The sequence below is a fragment of the Accipiter gentilis genome, chromosome 7, assembly GCF_929443795.1.
Source record: "Accipiter gentilis chromosome 7, bAccGen1.1, whole genome shotgun sequence".
In the NCBI taxonomy this organism is placed as follows: domain Eukaryota; kingdom Metazoa; phylum Chordata; class Aves; order Accipitriformes; family Accipitridae; genus Astur; species Astur gentilis.
This window is the reverse complement of record NC_064886.1, coordinates 21,579,080-21,600,094: the sequence shown is the minus strand read 5'-3', so window position 1 is coordinate 21,600,094 and position 21,015 is coordinate 21,579,080. Positions and strand designations below refer to the sequence as shown.

The 21,015-nt window shown below is 40.8% G+C and overlaps 1 protein-coding gene across 1 annotated transcript in view; it reads left to right on the top strand.

Annotated features, from left to right (window-relative positions):
- The window catches only part of GALNT9 (polypeptide N-acetylgalactosaminyltransferase 9), a 162,050-nt gene that overhangs the window by 33,196 nt on the left and 107,839 nt on the right, over positions 1-21,015 (top strand). The window lies entirely within an intron of this gene.

Below are 21,015 nucleotides of genomic sequence, written 5' to 3'. Positions count from 1 at the left end.
CTACTCCTACACAGTCTCTCTTGGGAGCTCCCACTCTAATGCTGAGAGGCAGTTTTCACTCCCTACCCTATTGACATCTTCTTATCCACCATGTAGTACCACATATGCTCACCTAACAGCTAATAGTTGTGCATCATAGCCATAAGGCAAAGGTGAACCTGACTTTCTGTTTGGTTTAGACACTTTGCTCTAATTATATATTGGAGAGAACTAAACTTCCAGATCTTTGAGACTGGCTTTGGGAAAACCACTCTTGTTTTGTCCAACTTTGTATGCTGACTTGCCCAGTGGTCTCATCTCTCTGTCTCTTGATAATAGCTCTCACTGCTGAACCCTTCTCAGTCTGCTTGTGGTTTATATTCATGTCATACCAAGAACTTTTCATTTTTAAAAAGAGAGGACTTTTCACTTTTAAATTGAGAAGCAAGGTAGAATTAATGTCCAAGGCCATGTACAAAGTCCATGGTCAATCTGTTTATAAAAACACTTATCTGGATTCACGTTCCCAAAGTATTAAACCATGCTTTCTCCCCATTCTGGCTTCCATTTAAAATGTTCAGATCTACATATTTGCACACACCAGTAAGTATTAAAGATATGAACTAGGAGAATTTATACTCAAGTCTGAATTGCATAGACACAATTTATGAAAGTAAACATGATTTCACTATGCAAATGTGGGACTTGTAATATTCCAGGCTTAGTCTTCTTTTAAAAGCAATTTGATCAGAAATATTATATTGTAGTTCATTTTATCTTTGAAGTCCCCCCTTATTGTTGTGCAGTACCTTATTCTGGTAGAATAAGCCTTTTGTTCCATCTGCTACCATAGCTTCAGTAAACATTCAGCAGTTTAATTGCATTTCAGGAGGTATTTTCATCTCCACCCAGCAAATTAAAAAAAATATGTTACACTGACGAGGTGTACAGTCAGACAGCATGACCATGAAGGCTTCTAAATTGGAGTCACCTCCATGTCCTTCCACTGCAGTAAAGCCTGCAAGCCTGGGTGGGTAGTCCTGCTCTCAAGATGCTTTTCCCATATACTCACACTGTGTTCTGCTTCCCTACCTGCTGTTGCCAGTGCAGATATTCCTTTTAACTCAGAAGCCTTTTCGTTAAGATAGAAACTGCTAACTCGGTACAGGAGACAACAGCAGATTTTGGGCATGTTGCGTTTGTGTGCCAAATCAAAGCAATGACAGTAAATAGCTTGCTTGCGATTATAATTCACACAATAATTACAAAATTATAGTCTGATCACAACGTGGTGTAATAAATATGTGTCAGCTTTTTCTTCTCTGATATTGCACCTCCCACAGCTTGAATGCTTGCCCTGTCTCTGTGTAGAAAGCAGACAACCTTGGGGAAACAGTTAAAAAACATACTGTGAATTGATATTTTAAGCTATGTTTAGTTTCAAGAGACTTGTAGTATAGAGAAGTTGTAATTTTGTTTTATAAAACAACGCAAAGCCTCCCCAACAATTTTTAGGTTTACTCAGCGTGACCTTGAACACTATTTTAATTTCTTGTTGGATTTCACCTAGATGAAATGGACTGATTTTAAAGTTGTGCTGATTATCTTTCTATAATGTATTATATGTCTTAGTGGTCACTTTTGCCTTGAAGCAGCTGAGTACAGTGCAGCTGAGTCCTCTGAGGAGATGCAAGGACTGAGTGGTGGGAATGAAATGCATTTCAGTTCAACGTCAGGCAGAATACTCAGGATTTATTAGGGTTGGTTGATGAGTATTTAGAAATGTTCAGCTAATCATCCTAGTATTGGACTGACCTGAGATTTTGCTTCATGTACTCAGTGGAAAGTGGTCAATATCTTGTTGTCTGTTAAAATACATGAAAATAACTCTAAAATAGTGGTCTGGTTAGTACTGACTGTTACTAACTCAATTCTACACTAAATTTTTTAGTATGTGTGAAATCTACATTAATACCAAAAGAATTTTGGAAGGATTATTTTTGTTACGGGGAAATTCATAATGCTTGTTATGGAATTGTTTTCATCCCCTGTCATAGAGGCACATACTGAGCTTGAAAAAACATTTCTCAAGTGAAGGGCAAGCCACAAGGAGGGGCAAGGAAAGTAGCACAGGTCTCTGCATGTCCCTGCTGCAGCCTCATCTTTGCTCCCCAGTGTGCTGAAGATTTTCAAGGGCTATACCACTGTGGAAAATATGTTGTGGAGAGCTCAGGATATTTAGTGTCCCCATCTCTCTTCCCAGTAGTAAAGTATTAGCAGGACTTTCTAGCCCTCACTAACATACCCTATTTCCTCTGTGCAATGGAAGAAAGAGAAGCTTCTCTTGTAAGGAACAGGTTATTTTTCCCTTGGAAGCACATGGCTAAGCTAGAGCTTGCTCTGTGGTTCTCTGGGAAAAATGTTATTTAATGGTGAAATATTATTGGATTAATTTCCATTTATGTTCTTCCATATTCAAAATGAGTGTTGTGATCACATAAAACTGAGTACTTAGTGGAGATAAATCCAATGTTGGCCAATGACTCTTATGTATATGCTTGGGAAAGCATAAGCACATGTATTTGTATCAGTTATCTCTACCAGTATGTGTAGATGTAGAATAGTCTTGAATCCTACCTATGGGAATGCCGTGAAATCTGTGGGGCTGTGTGCATGCCTTTGACTGAATAGTCAAAAAAAGATCTAGAGCAACACAGCTGAGATTTTGGTATAGATCCCGCACTTTTGAACAGAAGTGCCCAGAATCAGCCACCTAAACCCCTGCGTAGTCATTTGTCTTCAAGCAGCTTAATTTGTTAGGGGTACTGAGAGTAGAGAAGGAGAACAGGTTTAGCTGGGACTTGCTGTATTGCTACAATAGGCTTCACGAATGGCAGCGGCCATCCATCTGTTCTTTTGGGGAATAACAGCCTTCATTGCTGCCAGCGGTAGCACAAAATGTAAGTCTGTGCTCCGGTAACAATGCTTGTTAGACTCAATGCTTCCCAATCATGCATGAAGACAGAGGTGCTACAGCCCCATATGACAGTAGATTTTGATTTTATCAAAGATGAAGAATGCAGAAAAAGTCAAAACCTTAGGGAATTTCATTCGAAGGTGGGAGGAAAGACCCCCAAACTTACAAAAGCTGTTTGTTTTACAGTGTGGCATCCTGGAAAATTGGGAAGTGTCAACTAACCAGATGCTTTCAAACGTAAGCATCGTCTCTCAGGATAACCTCAATTCCCCTGTTCTTTCTGGTGCACAGGCTGGATCACAAGGGGTTGAATTAAACAGGTTGAACACCTGTAAATCTGGCGTTTTCTAACTTTCTATCACTTGACTTTGCAACTTACATAACTTCTGGGGTTTCTTTACATGCAGGACACGTCCACACATGCGCTTGTCAAAACCACTTGCTGTGATGCATTATGCATACTTTTGAGAAAAGTTAATATGATCCCAGAACTTCCATAACAGCTAAATTGGCTTTTACAAGAAATTGTCGCCGCTTGGTGAAGATCTTTAATTTAACTGATCTTTTTCGTGCAACTTGATGCCGAGTTCATTGTAGCAGTTCAGTGATAACAATAATACTAATATATGGATTCAGTCTGCTGGCTCTATCAGCCAAAGAAGATATTTCTTTGTGTTATGGTCATGGATGTTTGTACTGAGAAAATTCAGCCCTAAAGAACAAACTTATTAATGCTGAGGCAACTCAAGTCTTCAGCCATAAAAAGCAGAGGAATCTAGGTCTCGAGGAAATTACTTTCATTTATTCAGTTCTTTTATAGAAGCGAGCATTTTTGTTGCTTGCTATAGACATTTCACAATAGCAAAGGAATTGCATCTCTAGGGCTCTGAAGTGTAATTAATGGTTCATTCCACTCTATACGTAAGGAAAAGCTTTTTTAATTACCTATCAAAAAGGATTCTGGAATTGATCAAACAATGCTATCAAGGGGGCAGACTTGGTAAATAGACCTCTGATTTGTTCATTCAAGGGTTTAATAACAGTAGCTAGTATGAGGCCAGTAGCTAGGAAACAGCCTTTCTGTAAGAGATTGTCCTTCAGTAGCTGGTGAGCTCAAGCCTTTTGAGAACGCAGCATGCTCACCTTTAATTTTGACCCTTTCTTTTGGTGGTAGAACTCTGTGGACTCACGGTGATATTTGAGCCATCAGTCAGCAGCTCTCTCGAGCCAAATCATGTATGTGTTTGCAAGTTCTCTGTCGTGAGAGGAGGATCAGTGGTCTGGTACAACAGCCCCTGCCCGGGGCTGTAGGAGCGGGCAGCTCCTCTGCCCGTCTGTGTTGGATGTCCCTGCAGGAGCAGGGCAGGAAGGCAGATGGCTTTCAAAGAGCATCAGCTTTTGGATCAGTGGATTGGAGAGGGCTAGACCTGGTATTATTTGATTTTCTCCACCTCTGCAGCTTGCTCTGCCTCATGACCCACTTTTCAAATCCTCTGGGGACACTGGGTATTCTTTGCACTGCTTAGAAAAATGACACAAGAATCTCCAAATTAAAACAGACCCTTAGGATTCTTCCCAGGTTAACCAGAGTGCAACGTAATGGGCCCCTTTGCAAGGAATATTTGAACTGGAACAGATCCAGAGCTTTTCAGGAATCAGAATTTCTGATGAGCAGAAAATGACAACGGGGAAAAAAACCACCTAAAAATATTGTTTGTCAGGCTGAACATCTTCTGTGAAATTATTATTTAAACAAAATGTTTAGACCAATGAAACATTTAGTTTCCCATGAAAACATTAGTTTCAAAATAATGAATTTTCTATCGCTAGCTTCTACCAATACTTTCAGATTAATGTTCGGTCACAGTAAAGTGAAACATTAGTTAAAATTAAGCATTTCCTTTTTTCAGCTGACAGTTTTTCACAATTGCAGTACAGACACAATATTTTGATTTCAGTTAAGCTTATTTTTTAATAGGAAAGTTTTTGACTTTTTTTTTTTGCACCCACTCTCAATAAATTTAAAAAACCATGCTAAAATTCTGAAACCCCCATTTTGGCCACTCTGCACATATGACATCAGTTGAAGCAGAGGGAAGGAAAAACAGAGACAGAAAATGAAGCAGACAGAATTACCTCTGGGCAACAGATTGAGATTGTTTATTGGAGGGAAATTGAGTAAGAGATGAAACCAACTGAAGTGTTTTAATTAGATCCCAAATCAATGTCCAGATGTGGATTTTGAACAGTGCAAAGGGGGCATGTGTGTACATGTGCTCTGGGACTTTATATAGATCTCAACCAGCTTTGCCAAGTTACACAGGCTGGACATTTCCCTCGGGTTGTGAATCCCTTACAAATAGCACAGGTGCCTTTGCGCACACATTATCTGTATGCACAATTGACGATACAGCTTCATAGAGACGTACCCAAGTTTGAGCTGACTTTCCGTCTTGCCCAAGAGCAGAAGGAACTTGCGTGGACTGTATAAATCCCCGTGCTGCTTCCTCTGTGGAGAGCTGGGCTCTGACCAGCTACTGTACAGTGTTTAGTGTTGTAATTCTGACTCAGTTCATTTGGGATATCAGTTGACAACCTAAATTTGCTCATACTGCTGCCTCTGGGCCAGTTGTGCTTATTTGTGTATCCCTGTGTATGCCAAAGGCTTATCACTGCAGTTTGGGAAGCGTTTCGTATTTGGCTGTAAAGGGCTCGGGTTGGAACTGTGTAAAGCCCTCAAAGGAGGGGAAAAATCACCTGCTGCTTTGGCTGGGAAAGGAAATTCCCTGTGAATCATAGGTACTGCCAGCCAGCCCCTGGCTTTATACCCAGTGCTTTTTATTTGTGCTGTACCTCTGTAGTTGTCACTGAGACCTGTGGTCGTGACTTGACTCTGTTTATGAAGGTACTGCATATGAAGGTACTGCAGGTCTTCTCCCAACCTCTGCTGGAGCTCTGCTGGCTTTGCATAAATAATAATATATTAATTGGAATGTGGGATCAAATTTTTGTCTCCAAAATCCCAGGTCACCATTAAGTTTTTGAATATTTAATTAGTTATACAATGTGAAATTGCTCCAATGAGAAGGCTAGCTGAGGAACAGATTAACACTGTGACCATGTTCCCCAACAATAATAAAAAATTATTAAGAAGTTTCCCAACTACTTTTTCAGGCCATCATCAGGAAGGTTCTCAGACTGCTTTTGTTTGATCAGCAGCAGTAGGGCTTGGCCATGAAGCAGGACCGTGAGACTGCCCAGGTTGCATTGCAGTAATACTCTGCCTTCTGCTTTGTTGTGCATAGGGGTTGGTGACCCCAAAGGGTTTGGGCAGACAGGACCAAGGGTTTTGGCAGGACATGGCTCCTAAGCAGAACCTCCCCATGAGCCAGACTCCATGCTGTCTGCATAGTAGCAGTGCTGGACACATGGCGATATCTCACAGTTATTTCTGATCCTCGATAGAAGTTTTCTCTGGCTTTTCCCATTAGATATGTTATTGATTCCCTTTTGTTTAGTGCTAGCTAGGCTTTCCAATTAAGTACTGACTTTAATTATACCACAAAGCGTATAACATAGATCTTGATTATTAACACAGGCACACAGGGTAATGAAAGGAGGACCAGCAAGGCTAAATTAAAAAGAATCATAAAAATGAATAACCTTCTCTAAAAATCCACCTTACGTTCAAATGCAGTAACTTTCCTCTTGTTACATTTTTGCAGTGTCTTTGTGTATACTAATTGTTGAAGACAAATTCTGCATGACTGTCAGCACTAATAAATGTAGATTTAGTGGAGGCTGAATTTGATTAACTAGAGAGCATGAAAAATAACTGATTGCAATGTTGTGTTTAAATGCAGTAAGACTGGAAGCCATTCCCTGCAATTTGTCTGCGCCAGAACATACTCTTGAATACATGAATAGTTTACCTAAGGTCGGTTGCATAACATTGACTAAAAATTAGACATCTAATCAACTTGGCTGCCTTCATAGTCAGTGGAGAAGACGACGACATGGTAGCATTGCTTAAGATGTATAGCGTGTAATGTCCTCTGGAGGTCTCTCCCTCAGGAACCTAGGACAGCCAGCTTAAATAGGATTTCAGGTGAATCCAGTCCAAAATGTTGAATGCTCCAAAGCATACAGTAACAAGGGAATTTCTGTATTAGCAATACACGTTGAAGAATTACCTGCCAGCGTGGGCAGCCTGGGTAAGGTCCTCACCCAGCACCTGTGGAGGCAAAACTGTGGATGCAGCACCATTTTCAGCTGGGAGAAAAAGAAAAGATGATCAAAAAGCTGGTTTGCATGCCTCAATTTTTCTTACAGATCATAAGACTAAATGTGTCTTGTGTGACCTCCACATTTATAAGTGCCGTAAACATGATTGCTTTTTTTAAAAAAAAGTATGCTTTAGAGACTGTAGTAATTTTCTGAACTTGAAAAGAGAACGCCACAATATTTTCATAGCAGAAAGAGGATTTGCTCCTTAAAAAGAGCAATGGTGGGGTGCTGTCTTCAAATTGTGTATGCTATTCTTTCACAGGTAAATACGTATCTGTAATGCAGAAGCACTACAGAGATCCAGCCATGACTTGCAGCTGTCTGCAGCTGTGTGTTGGCATTTTAAAGTTTCTTTCATTTCCCTCCCCTGGGCCCATGGCTGATTGTTGCCTGCTATCAATTCCAGGGACGAAAGGGTATTCCTGTAAATTTCTGAACTGTCATGTCATGTTACACTCCATGATACCACATTAGAGGATAAAAAGAAGTAACAGAACAAGTCAAGCAATGAATTCAGGGTGGTATTTCTTTTCCTTTTATGTTTCCTTACATGTTTCTCTTTTACACTACACCTGATACCCTTCTTACGGCTTTGAAGGAATTATTCTAATGGTTTGAGATGATGTTCCCCTTTTCTTTCTTAAAATATGCATGCAAATTTAGTTCTGCTCACAATGTGAGATAAGTATTATCTCCAAATGCCTTCCTGGTGTAACTTTAAAAATTAGCTAGTTTGGGTTCCTATTTTATTTGGATAGGTTTCATAGTATAAGAAAGTCAAGGTTTCAGGTCACATAACATCAAGGGGTTTTAGCTGTTGTTGTTTGTGTCTTTGCGATAAAAACATGAACAGGCCAAAATGTCAGACAATTTACTCTTCTGTCTGAAATAAAACTGAATTGTGAACTCCAAGTTGATGCAGTGTTTCATTTTAATAGTGTCAGTTCTTGCTTGTTTTGCCCGTGTCTCCTGTTTTGAGTGAATTTAGTGCTGATAAAAGTGAGAGGCTCTTAAAAGTATCCAGAGCCAGAAGTACCTGACAGTTACAGGCTAGCGCCGTAAGCTCCCTGTCTTGGTTAGCTTGATCCAGATGCTTTCCGAGGTTTTGTTTCTCTGAAACAGCACCTGCCAGTTAAGTTGTCTGATAGTTTTATGGTGTTGAAGTATGGGGCGTCTATTTTCTGTTCCTCCAGCTTTCTGAAAAATTCTTCACTTCTGTTGTATTGCTTCTAAACCTTCTGCTGTGGTCTCAAAACCAAACCATAGTCAAACCAGGTCACCTTGCCGGGTGCATCTCCAGGGACAGTTGCTTGCCATGCGGTCTGTGCACTCTTATCTCTAAATTTCTACCAAACCAACTGGCTGTCTTAGTAAGAAGTCATTGCGCAATTTTGGCCTGCATCCTTTTGGCCGCAAGAAATCCTGCAGCAGCTGACTGTTCCCACCTGGAGACTTCTCTTGAAATATGGTGCAAGCCCTGAGGAGCAGGAGCTCCAGGCCTGTGCCTTGTCGGCTCCTTTGTAAAGCCAGCACCAGGCTGATCACTGTTGTCTATTTCTTGGTTGTTCAGGCACATTTAAATAACCCTTGTAAAGTGAGCATCATGCAGTATGTGTTACTAAGCCTCAGAACTCCAAGGTGGTGAAAAACCCACTCTCTTCTGCATATAGCAGGAGGAGCTCAGGGTGTAAACTGTGGTGCAAAACCAGATTCCTGATCTCTGTGGTTCTTGACGATTCTGTGCATTGAGAGGAATAGTCTTGTGAGCACTGAGGAAACTCATTTTTCACACAGAACTTGTGATGAAGCTTTTAACTAGCTGAAGTATTGTACAGGCAGGGTCACTGGGGAAACACACGGCGTGCTCTGTGTTTCTAGTATTACTTTTTTTCAGTGTGCAAGTAAATGCTCTGTCTTAGAAAGATGACTAGCCTAAGTCTATAATTCATGAATATCTGAAGCAAAGTTACTCTTTGCAAAGAAACTTGGTATGGGCTGCAATTTCTTAAGTTAAGAATCCTCTGTATGTTATTGTGACCACCTTTGGTGTACAGATTAGCGTATACATGAAAATAATGCTTGGAAAATACTCCAAATCAGTGTTTCTTATCTCCCCTCTCCAGAAAGAAAGCTGGAAGACCCTTGGTCAGCAGAAGGTTAACAGTAGTGACAGAAGAGGAGGCAACATTATTACCTGTTTCTTGTAGAGAATTATGATCTAGCTGATATATTGTGTAGGGATCACTTAAGCAATGACAATGGAGAACAGCAGAGCTGGCTACCCGGCACAAATACACGTCTCCTTATGTGCCTGAATTCAACAGAGAAAATGGGGATAATTGTCATGCAGACATCAGGCAAAATCCAAATCCCCTTGGTCTAAGAAGTGCACATACAATTTTTGGTGGTGGTGGTGTGGCAGGATTTATCAGTGAGGCATTAGGCATCTTAAAATTACAGGAGATTTCATCTCTGTGTATTGCTTATGCGCAAAGCTTCTTGTTTCTCAGCTTCTAGAAACTAAGCCCTCCGGAGTTGCATTTTACCTGTGTGAGATGCCTTCAGGTTGTCAAATAGTTCCTTAATTAGTTTATTTTCTTCTTTGCTCCAAGGGATGAGTATGTTATTTATTCTACGCTCCCAGATTTTTGTTAGTCTGCATTTATGTATTTTGTCTTCGGAATGACCTAGCACTGGGCTAGCCTCTAGGGTAGTATGAAACACACCTCTCTGGCAGACGGTAGTTCAGACTTGACTAATGGTAGACTATTAATAGCAGCAATAATAATTAAAGCAGTGCACTAAAATACCCTTGGGTGCCGTTGCTAAGTTAGACTGTACCCCTAAAATTCCAGAGGAAAAGGCATAAATTTTAGTTATTTCCATCCACAAAGTGAACAGTTGTCTCTTTCAACAACTGGGGTAAACTTTCATCCCCTCTGTGGATGTTTCATTAGGACACAGTTCTCCCAGAGGGCCATGGTGCAGTTTACATTAAACTCAAGATAAAAATGACATTGAAGCTTTGCTCTTGTATTTTCTACACTGCCTGAAAACAAATGCATGACCTACAGCTAGTTCATTGGCTTATTGCCTTGGTGTTATTAACCCACGTGTACCCAAGAGACAGGGAATTTGTGTTCTGTTTGCTCACAGAGGAGCAGTCGACTCCTTTGCCTGACAGATCTGGTGAATCTCTGGAAGCAGTGGGGGGAAAGTTTTTCTAAGTACAGGTTTGAGCAAATAGTCTGGATGAAACAGGGTGAATGTGGCTGCCTATAGATGAGGGATGAAGAAGGGCATGGTTGTGCACACAGCCTCAGTCTGCTGGGCAGACGGTTAATGGGAATAATCTGTTCCCCCAGTGCAGAGCACTCACTTCTGGGTTTCTTTCTGATGACAAATTAATTTCAATCTGCAAACACTGAGGATGTGACTTCAAAATGTCTATGGGCAAGTAGGAAAAAACACCAGACAACATAAAGTGAAAAAGGAAATCGGTTCTTAGCAGGCAGACTGAGGCAAGAGCAGTGCCTGAACGTTGAAGTGTGACAATGGCCATAGCTTCTCAGAGTCAGGAAGAGACTAGTGTGTGGCCTTGGCCCGCTCAAATTCACGATCATACTTAAGTACGTCGCCTGGTCTAGGATATGTGCCTCGTTTCTGTCAACCTGAGTGAAGACTAAGCATATGCTGACCTGTTTTTCTGAAGTTGAAGTGTTTTGCTGCTATGAAGTGTGTGGCCTATATGTTAGCTTTGTGCTAGACAGTAAAGGTGGCTGGATTTTTAAAAAATGTTTTTATTTCTAACTGTAACCAAAATTAAATTAAAATGCAAGAGTTTCCTAAGAGCCCAAAATAATTAGAAGGTAAGAAGCTGTTGTTAACAGTTAACTTCTAATTGCATGAAATTGTTGAATACTGTGCTATTCACCTCTAGCTAGCCTCTAATTTAAGCAAAAGCTATAAAAGTGCAATTAGGCTCCAGTCCAATGAAGCACTTAAATATGCTCCTCGTTTTAAGAGTATGAGTGACCCCAGTGAAGTTCAGACATGCTTAACTGCTTTACTTGAATAGGACATTTCATAAAGTAGCTATAATACACAAAGAACAATCCTGCAACTATCACTGGGAAGGATGGAGAGAGGAGTAAAGTCCTATCTGCACTTCAGGACTTGACTGCTCTTGGGTTTTCACGAAGCTGGTTTTGCCCAGTAAATTATCCTGCAGAGTCCTGATCCAGAGTTCATTGAGGTCTTTGGGTGTGCTCCATCATCTGTTGTTAAAGAGGCTTAGTTTGTCAGGCAGTTTCCTACCCCTGTCTACCGAGGGAACTACATACGGCGCATGCACCTTCATTTGTCCTCACTGCTTGACTCAGAGACATGCCTTTTTATAAACATGCTGCTACTACCACCAGGCTCTCTGCTCAATCCCACATAAAGCATCTAAACATCATGGATTTAATGCTCCCATTTTCAGTGCTAAATCAATGTTCTCTATGCATTTGTTCTTGGAACACTGCTCTATTTGAACCATAATTCTTCCCACATACCATAAACTTGGTCTGTTTTCAGTATGATAGAAATTGATCATTTAAAGCAAGAGGAAAAACCCTGTGACTACTGTTCAAACACTTCAAGGCCATTGCTGGTTAGTCCAATCGGCTTCTGCATCACCTCAGCACATCAAGTGCTGTGATTACCAGGGAAGCATTATCTTTCTGGGCTATGACCAGCTTTGTAACTGCTGGGACGAGGCAAAATAAAGAGCTTCTAATTATGGTTTTTGGAGGCAGTGAGGGGATAGGTTTACTCAGGGTTTTTTACTCAGTTTACTCCCATTTGTTTGTTTACTCCTCCAAGTGTCCTGTATTTGTACATAGGTACAAAGAAACATTCTGCTGCATAACTAGATTTGACCAGAGATTAAAGCTGGTCTCCTGTGAAACGCACTGGAGCCCATTACAGAAAGGATTGTTTGCCAAACATTGTTGTATGTCCTCCCGAGACCATAAAAAACATTGTTAGCTGAAGTAATAGTGGAAAATGATTGCATTCCGCTATCCTCCTCCTTACTACCACACTGCAACGTGACAGCAAACCTGTAATGAAATCCGTGAAGAGCTCTGCAGCAGTTACCTTGAAAACTTTTTTATTGCCCTACATTTCTAGATAACACTGTGGAACTCAGCCTCTGTCCCGCACAAACAGCATCAGCTGAGGGATTGAGATAGTCAAAATTAAACAAAAGTACCTTGAATTTTTAATATTAAATACTTGCAGTAAATTTTTTTAATAGTCAAGGATAACTTTCTGTATTTACATGTTATTATCTGAATAACAAATAGCTTCAAGGGTACAGCAAGCTGTTCTGTGCAAATGGAAAATTGTGAGTTTACTCTTATACATTATTTATTGAAAATTATTCCTTTGATTTCATCCACTCCACTATTTTTCCCTTACGTCTGGCATAGACTTGGAGTACAATGGGAGAGACATTTCAGAGAAGGTGGTATCTTAAGATAGGTAGTCCACTTTTGGATATCTGGGCTGTTACCTTCTTATTCCCTGCAGACATGCTGGGATTAATTCTTCCTTTGCCATAAAGGTCCTTTTTTGGGATCTTGATGCATCACCTTGAGTGGAAGAGTACTTCTTAATGGGAAATCTGCTAGAAATCACTGTTGGAAATGCAGCTAAATAGCTGACTTCACATTGCTAGCTGGAGAGCAATGACCCTTGGTGGCAGGAACAAGAAGTGGTGCCACAGGGTAGCAGCCAATTTTGTGAATGCACCCTAGAAAACATTTTCTGGCTTCTTGAATGGCTCATTGTGAACTTTCCCTATTTGAAACATGAGGTCTGGGTTTAGGCAAAGCACTGAGATGAGAGTATTTTCTCTCTCCTCCATAGACAGCATAGTTCCCAGAATTAAGTTTCAAAAAGTTGCACAAAAGGTAGTGTTTTCTGAATATATTTTGCTAGTAAGAACTTCGAATCAAAGCACTGCTATTGTGAATTGTCAAAATGCCTTTAGTTTTGTCTTTATTTAGTATCACTTCATTGGTTTCACTGATGTTTGTATTTCACTTAACTTCAAGTTCAAAGAGCTCTCCAGTCTCAAAGAAGAATTTTGCAAGATCATCTTTACGTGTATTTTTTTTAAGACAACTCTTGTCTAGTTTTTACTTTTAAAGGATGCAAGCTAAAAATCTGATTGGAACAGGGACTAGGATCTTTCAGAAATCTTGAGAATCACTTGACAAATCTAAATAAGCCATTAGTGTTTAATCACCTAAAATTAGGCAAAATACATGTCATTTGGCATTTAGTTGGGCTCTTCCTTAAATTTAAAGTGCAGCACCATTAAAAAGACAGTCTCATGGGGGATACATTTTCTTTGGGGATTTTGAAAAGCAGTTGAAAGCAGATTTCAGCTTCTCCATTAACTTCCAATCAGCCTAATGCTTTATGATGCAGCATGCATACAGCCATAGGCAGATCTGAATGGGCACACTAGGGGATAGAGTGGAAATTTTTTACAGATGGTATTTCAAAACATATTAGTGACTCAAGTTAAGTTACCAAAAAAAGGCAAATACTTTTTACTACAGAATGATCTGAGCATGAGCTTTTAGCCATTTTTCATGTTAATAAAGGGGCTTGTTTTAAAAGTGATTGGAACTAGTTTTAGCATTTTTATATGTATAAATCAATATGACTGTTAGACATGATGGCATGTTTCTGGTATTATTTGCCTGAGGAAAGTCAGAAATAGCTCACTGAAATACAAGACCTCTTATTTTAAGTGACTGGCAGCTACTTTTGAAGAGTCTAATAATCTTAAATTTAAGGGTTAATATTCTTTACAGGGGGGGCCATCTTAATGCTGCATGTGTTAACTATGCATATATATTGTGCTATCAGTCACTGATTGACAGTTCTCAGGGCTTTCTACCATACACATAAAATAATTTGTCATAGGGATGGGAGGAATTAAGCCAAATATAGCCGCAGGTGTGATAAAACCCAAAAGATACAAACACGTGCTGTGTTTTTTGCACGGAGAAATTAGTCCTGGTTGTACTGGCCTGGAATTTAAAAAGAAAGGTAAAAGGACAAAAATGAATGTCTGATTCTCAGGAAGCTCTTGTCCCATGTGGATTATTGCAACTTCATCAGGAGCTTTACCCTACCTGTGGAACTGCCCATGTCCCAGCTTGAAAGGGCACTCTCCTTCATGGAAGTATTACAGGATGGAAATTCCTGGAAATTTGGTCTTTTCTGTAGGAAATAGGACAGAGAAGAGAGAGAGTCCAAAGGTATAAAAGACGTTTATTTTAAAGAGCCTGCTGCTGTTCTTCATTCTGCAAATCCTACAGGCATGAAGTCCGATTGTTCAGCCTGGGAATGTGGGGAATTTACCAGATGTGTGCTGGTAAACTCATGGCATACTGGAATCATTGGTTTCTGGCTGATACAAAAGGACACTTTTCCTTGATACAGGAAGTGTTTGAGATTAGCACAGATTGATTTCTTTCTGATGAATGTAGGTGACTTCTTCCTTAGACTTTTGGATGCAAAATAAAGAAAAATGTGTCAAGGGGCCAAGCAAAAAAAGCTGCTGAGAATTCCCACAGTATGGAGTAGATTTGAGATCTCAGTTTATTATAATCCTGAAAATGACCGTCGACATCACTGTGTACCAGAAAAGCTGGAGGACAGATTATTTTCGTTGACTTCTCCTGACTCCCCTTTAATATGAAGCACTGAAACACTGTGGGAGGAGGAACAGACACAGTTTGTACTCAGGAACAGTTGAGGAGGTGTCTTTATTTTAATGAATATCTTCTTCAGGGATAACTGCTGAGAACATGCTGCATGGAGTGTGGCCAAGGGAGCAGCTGAAGTCGGGTAGAAGTTATTCAGGGAAGCTGACCATTTAGAGACTGTAAAGTCCTTACAGAGGAGTGTTTTAAGTAACGCATACTGTGAAGATGATCTCTCGAGCAATAGAAAGGGCAGTCGGTTCTTCGGCATTACATACAGTTCTTGAAAAACTGTCGTTCAGTTTGTTCTTTCAAGAAGAATCAGGCAGTACAGCTCAAAATTGGCTTTTGATGCTTTGGCAAATAGTTTCTTTGCTGAGGACCCAAAAAACAGGTGGATGCAGGAAGTCAGTGTTAATGCTGAATGTCCAAATACTGATAGGAGTGTTACAGTACTTGCAGAGGCAGAGGGAGAACTAGCCCAATTTTTTTAGCTGTCACTCAGGGCAGGAAATTCACCCACCAAATCCTTTGTTCATCAGTGTTGGTGTTTTTTTGGAGCTGCCTAGACTACTAAACTTACAACACCAACAAGAATTGCACTGTATCTTGTATCTGCACTTCCCCAAATAAATTCAGGAAAAAGGAGCAGGTGTTGATTTTTCTTCCATATGATAAATCAAAGTGGAGGCTGTTCCAGAAAGCAACATAGACTGTGAAGAAATAACCGTGGTAAAAAGGTATCTTTTGGTATCATCATAGTTTCTAGGCTTTTTCTGAAAGCAACTGTCACTTCTCTTTTTACCTTAGTTGTAAATACAACGGGCTGCTTCTCTCAAGATACATAGACCATTAGTGTTCTGTACCACTGCTCCCTTGTTCACAGTTTTGAGTATTTATATGACATGATTCTTAGCGAATGCTGTCCTTGAGCTGCAAAACAGGAGGAGAAGGTAAGAGCAAGTCTTGAACTAAAAACTTTTCTGGTAGGGTTTTTTTTTCCTTTTGGATAAGGCAGAAAAATCCATGCTTAATAGAAAGAGAATGTTTATGGCATAATACAGTTAACACCTTCTATTGAGAAGGAGAATTAATTAGGAAGGAGTTGGAGCCCTCTGCCTGACAGATTCATGATCCATGAAGCTAATCAGTTTTGTAGCCTGTCGTTGCTTTTGCTGCAGACTGGTCAGCAGTTGAATCCCATGCTGGGGAAGGAAATGTTTGCAGCTTGTCACATTTTCACTGTTGTGCCAATGCAGAACAAGAATGGAATGCTAGTTTATTTCTGCATCTGAAAAGTTACTGTTACATCTAGCACTAACTGCAAAGCCTCAGTGGTTCTCTGGTGAAAGAAATCAGGCATTGAACCAGCCACGAAATTTAGTGATTTATTTGTTGTAAATCATCTGCCTACAGAAGTCACAGCAGCATTTAGGTACTAAAAGGTAACCGTGTATGTAAGATTACTCTGAGTCTTTGGTTTAACTGCGTTCAAAACACACATTGACCTGGTGATTAAAAGTAGTATTTGTTAGCATCAATGAGCAAGGATTCGATAATCTTTTAAATATTTATCTTTGTCCTTGCATTGATAATGTACCCAATGAAGTGCTGTTACACCTCTTTCCCCTGCTGTGGCTATAAAACATGAACAAAGACCATTCTGCGGCTTTCAAGGTATGGAGCATGTTGGGGCTTTTTTGTGCTAGAACTGCAGGGGAGGTTTCTTCGTGCCCGGCAATTTCATCAAGTTTGTGAAGGAGACAAGTCCACAGTCATCTCCATCCCAGTGGTTCATTGGAAAAACATATCTTGTATTAAATACTTTAAAGATTCATGAAGAAGCTTTAATTTTGTTTGCATTTCTTCCTGAAGGGTAAAGCTGTCAGAAATCTCTAAATGCATGGCCTAATCCATTTCCAAACTCAGTATATTAAGGTCTGCAAGCAAAACTCATTTTTGGAGTTTAGCAAGTATGCAGACAGGAGAGACAGCAGGTGAAAGAGAGTAGGAAAGATTTTTCTTTCCTTGGTAATGCACTGAACTACCTGCATGGCTGTACTGTCAGCCCTTCACAAAAAAATAGTGCAACTGAAATGGACTGTAAGACCAGCTCTGATAAATAGAGGACTTCACAGGTTTCCATTGGATCAGATACAAATAGAATAAATACAGCTATCAAGGAATGAAGGTTCAGACAAAAGAAAATTTCCTTCCCTTTATTGCCTACAAGCTCACAGGACTGCCATGAGCAAGCCTATGTGCAGCTGAGAAGCTTTTGTTTTCTTGTTGTCCCAGTTTCTAATCTGTAACCTTTTTTGTCTTAGTACATGATTTTTTTCAAAGGTTCTGGTCTGCCAGCTGAAGAGCCTTACCTATTTTCTTATGCCTGCATAGACAGTGCTCACAATTGGACTCAGGGGGCTGGCTGGGAAATGTTCATTTAAGGAACCGGTTCAATGCAAGTGAAAGGATGAGTGAAAATCATCTTCAGAGTAGAGAAAAATGATCTGAGATCAAGCTCTCTGTCACGTAGAAAGGAAATACCTCTGGGTTGCCAGCCAAGCTCTGCAGTAGCCAATACAGAGCAAGAACACTCAAAGACTCTTCCCAAGACAACAGCAGAATGCCTCAGGTTTGATGCTTGGCATGTTGTATGAAGGTGCTTGAAGGGCTGTTTCACATATCAGGTCTAATCCATCCTCAGCTGGCCCATGGAAATGTTTAGCCACGGCACCATCAATCTTTGCTTGGAATCGTTAGTCCTAAATGCATCCAGTGGTGTGCTTCTCTACCGCATACCCATTTGCCCCAGAGAGAGGCATTGCTTCTCATGCAGACCTGAAGTCCTTTGCTGATTGTACGCTGTGAGACTTGATGACAGTTCATAAGACTGATTTAGAATCACAGTAATATTAAAAGGTGAGCTATGCGTGGCCGGCTTAGGCCGTCGTTAGCTACCACAGAGGTCAAATGTATCCTCTACATTCCTCCCAAACTTAGTACTGTTAGACAGATGTTAATGAGGCCAAGATTTGGCTATTGATTACTGTAGTTGTCCTCCTGCACCCAGTTGCAACAGTTCATAATGCGATCAGACCTAGCACAGAGAAGTGGAAACCATGGTGGTACCCAGCTCCCTTCCCTGGCAGAGTTCTGGGTGTAGTGCTGGTGCTGTGGGCTCCCAGAGCAGGGCAGCCAAGCCTCTGCTCCCTGAGAAGGGCTGCCTTAAACACTCAGGCACTTTACTGCACAGTATCAGGACTGCCAGAAATGGATGATTTCTTAATTTCATGAGCAAAGTCCTGTTGGTGGTCAGGTTGAAGCATATAAGGGTGTGCCTTGCTAGGACTCTTTTGTACAGTTTGATGTCTTCACCTTCTGGTTACTTTTCTTCTCAAACTAGATAATAAAAGTGACTAGTCTCATGTTAAGCTCCTCCATCGTTAGCTCATGGATTTCTTGCCCAATGCTTTCTCTCTGTTTCCAGACTGCTGCTCCAACCATTTTCTGAGAGGGTGCGTATGCCTTATTGAAAGTCAATACTCTTGTTATAGCCTTACTTTTCCTGGAACTTCTCTGGAATGACCTCTCTCCTGCTGCCATGCACGAGGGCCAAAATGAAGGGCAGTTCCCAAGGTTCACAGTCTACAGCATGTTCCCTGTCATGTTGCTGCCTAGAAAGCAAGCTGATGGAAATCAAGTAGCTTACTCTTGACAGCATAGACTCTGTACCCTTTGCTCCTGGGTCAACTATGGAATAGAGACACACTTACCAATGCATTTCCAAAAAAATATTAGTCCTCCTAAGGAGGACTTCATGTGTCCTCCTGACACTCTGACTTTCTCAACCTTGCATACAGGCACAAGTGACTGAATGTTCCATTGCAATGCACTCGGTCTGTTGTCAGCATCCTGCCAAGAATGAAGCTGCAAAGGCGTTATAAGGTGACAGTGGGCATGGTTGTGCTTTGATGGTAGCACATCCTTGCATGTGACTTGCTAATGTCACTATTTGGCTCAGAGTGTCAATTGCTGGTTAGAGTTTCTTGGAATGAAGGAAGTATTAACTGTAAATTGCTGCAGCTGGTATCTAATTACAGAATACATTGGGAAGCACTTGGGCGACAATCCAACAAAGCACTTAAGCACCCACTGATTTTTAAGGAAAGGCCCCCTGACTGGGATTGCTCGTGCTCTCAGACATCATCAGAAATGTTTGTTAGTAGACCAGTACTTTCTCCTGACTGCCTCAGCACATCCATCTCATTTTCTGAAGTGACTTAAGAAGTTGGAAGTTCAAGGTTGACTGGAAGTCTGCAGGAAATAAGCTCCTAAATCACTGCTGTACTTTGAAAACTCTACTTAGCTGGACAGCTTCTTTTGCTGTTCTTCATCTTTGCTGTAATAAATAAAATTATGACAGCTTTTAAACCACTGCTAAATTCTGAGGTTTGCCTTTGCCCATCTGCATGTTCCTGCTGCAGTGGGGTTACCCAAGATATTCTAATAGGTAATGGTTGGAGTGCTCTTTCCAAATGCAGACATAATGTAGTTTTTCAACTATGTCCTGCTAACAGAGAAAGGGGAGAAGTGGCACAAGGAAGGCTGCAGTGAGAAGTGATAGGAATAACTTAACCCAGATGGGATAACAAATTCAAACCAGCCTTTTATCTAAAGTAGTCCATGATGTCCCACAATGTAAGTAATCATTGAGAACCATGGCATGAAAAGACTTGTGAACCGGTGAGATCATGGAGTGACACTTAGGATAATGCATTGATTTAATATGATGAAGAATAAATAAATCAAAGGTGGAGGTTATGGTTTAGGTGTGATGGTTTTAAAGCTTGAATTAGAAATACCGATTGTCTCGGAATGTAAGTGGGAGGATGGAGGAAAAGCACTGGGGATTAGTCCCACTCAACTTTTCAGTCTGGACAGGAACACATAGTTGGGTGCCCAGGCATTTCAGTCCACTTACCAAGAAAATAAATACTTTTTACTCCAGAAAAGTTCAGCAAAATTCTTTGATCAGAAGATAAAGGAAGTCCAGCCTAATCCACTGAGGTCTTGTGCTACTTCAGTGGTTCCCTGTCTTTTCCTAGGCAAATTACTTTGGTCCTTCCACACATGCCTCTCTGCTTCTGACATTTGTGTTCATCCTACCTTTCCTTTGGTTGCTTGTCCCTCTGCGTTGCAAGTGCCACTTTGACTGCCCTCTCATTCTCACTGCACTTCTTCTCCCTCTGCCACAGTCTCCTTGCTCTCTCCGGACTTTGACTACATGGTTTCTTTGCTTCCCTTCTTTCCTGCTAGCTCTGAGTGCTGATGCAGGACCCCACCAGGATCCATGGCCTGGGGTGGGCTTCATCTTCTGCCTCACTTCTGCCAGCAATGTACCCATTCCTTGGGTACCAGTCCCATTTACTGAGGTGCAATTTGCTAAGTCCTGCTGATACAAGTGAGGCTCTGAAGCAAATTGCTGTCAGATCAAAGTTGTCCCTCATTAAGGGAAATCTTGCAAGGTCCATGTTTTTAGCTGATGGCTCCTTCCTCTTTGTGAAGTATTCCTGATGGACTTCTTTGATATGTTAGTGTGGTCAAGAGGAAAATCATATTCAAAAAAGAAATTAAAAAAGGAGTCTCTGTCAGAGCATTCACACCTCCTGTAAATCTCTGTCCTTGTTCCAGGTTTATTTTTAGATTTTGTAAGAATGATGCTTAGCCAGAAGTCTTACACAGTGGTCCTCTGTACGGTACAGGCCCCCCACAAGCTGCTAGTAAGTAGCTATGGTAACACTGTAATCCATGACAAGTGCTCAGATCTCTGAGCAAATAGTGCTGGGATGCGTAGGAATTATGAATAATTGCACTTTACTAGAATTCATAACTGATTTCCAGAGGTTACCCAACAGTCGAGCATTTGTCACCCTCCCCATCCCCATGACTGCTGATAGTGGGTAAAAAAAGAGATTGTTATGCCAAAGTAATGAGCAA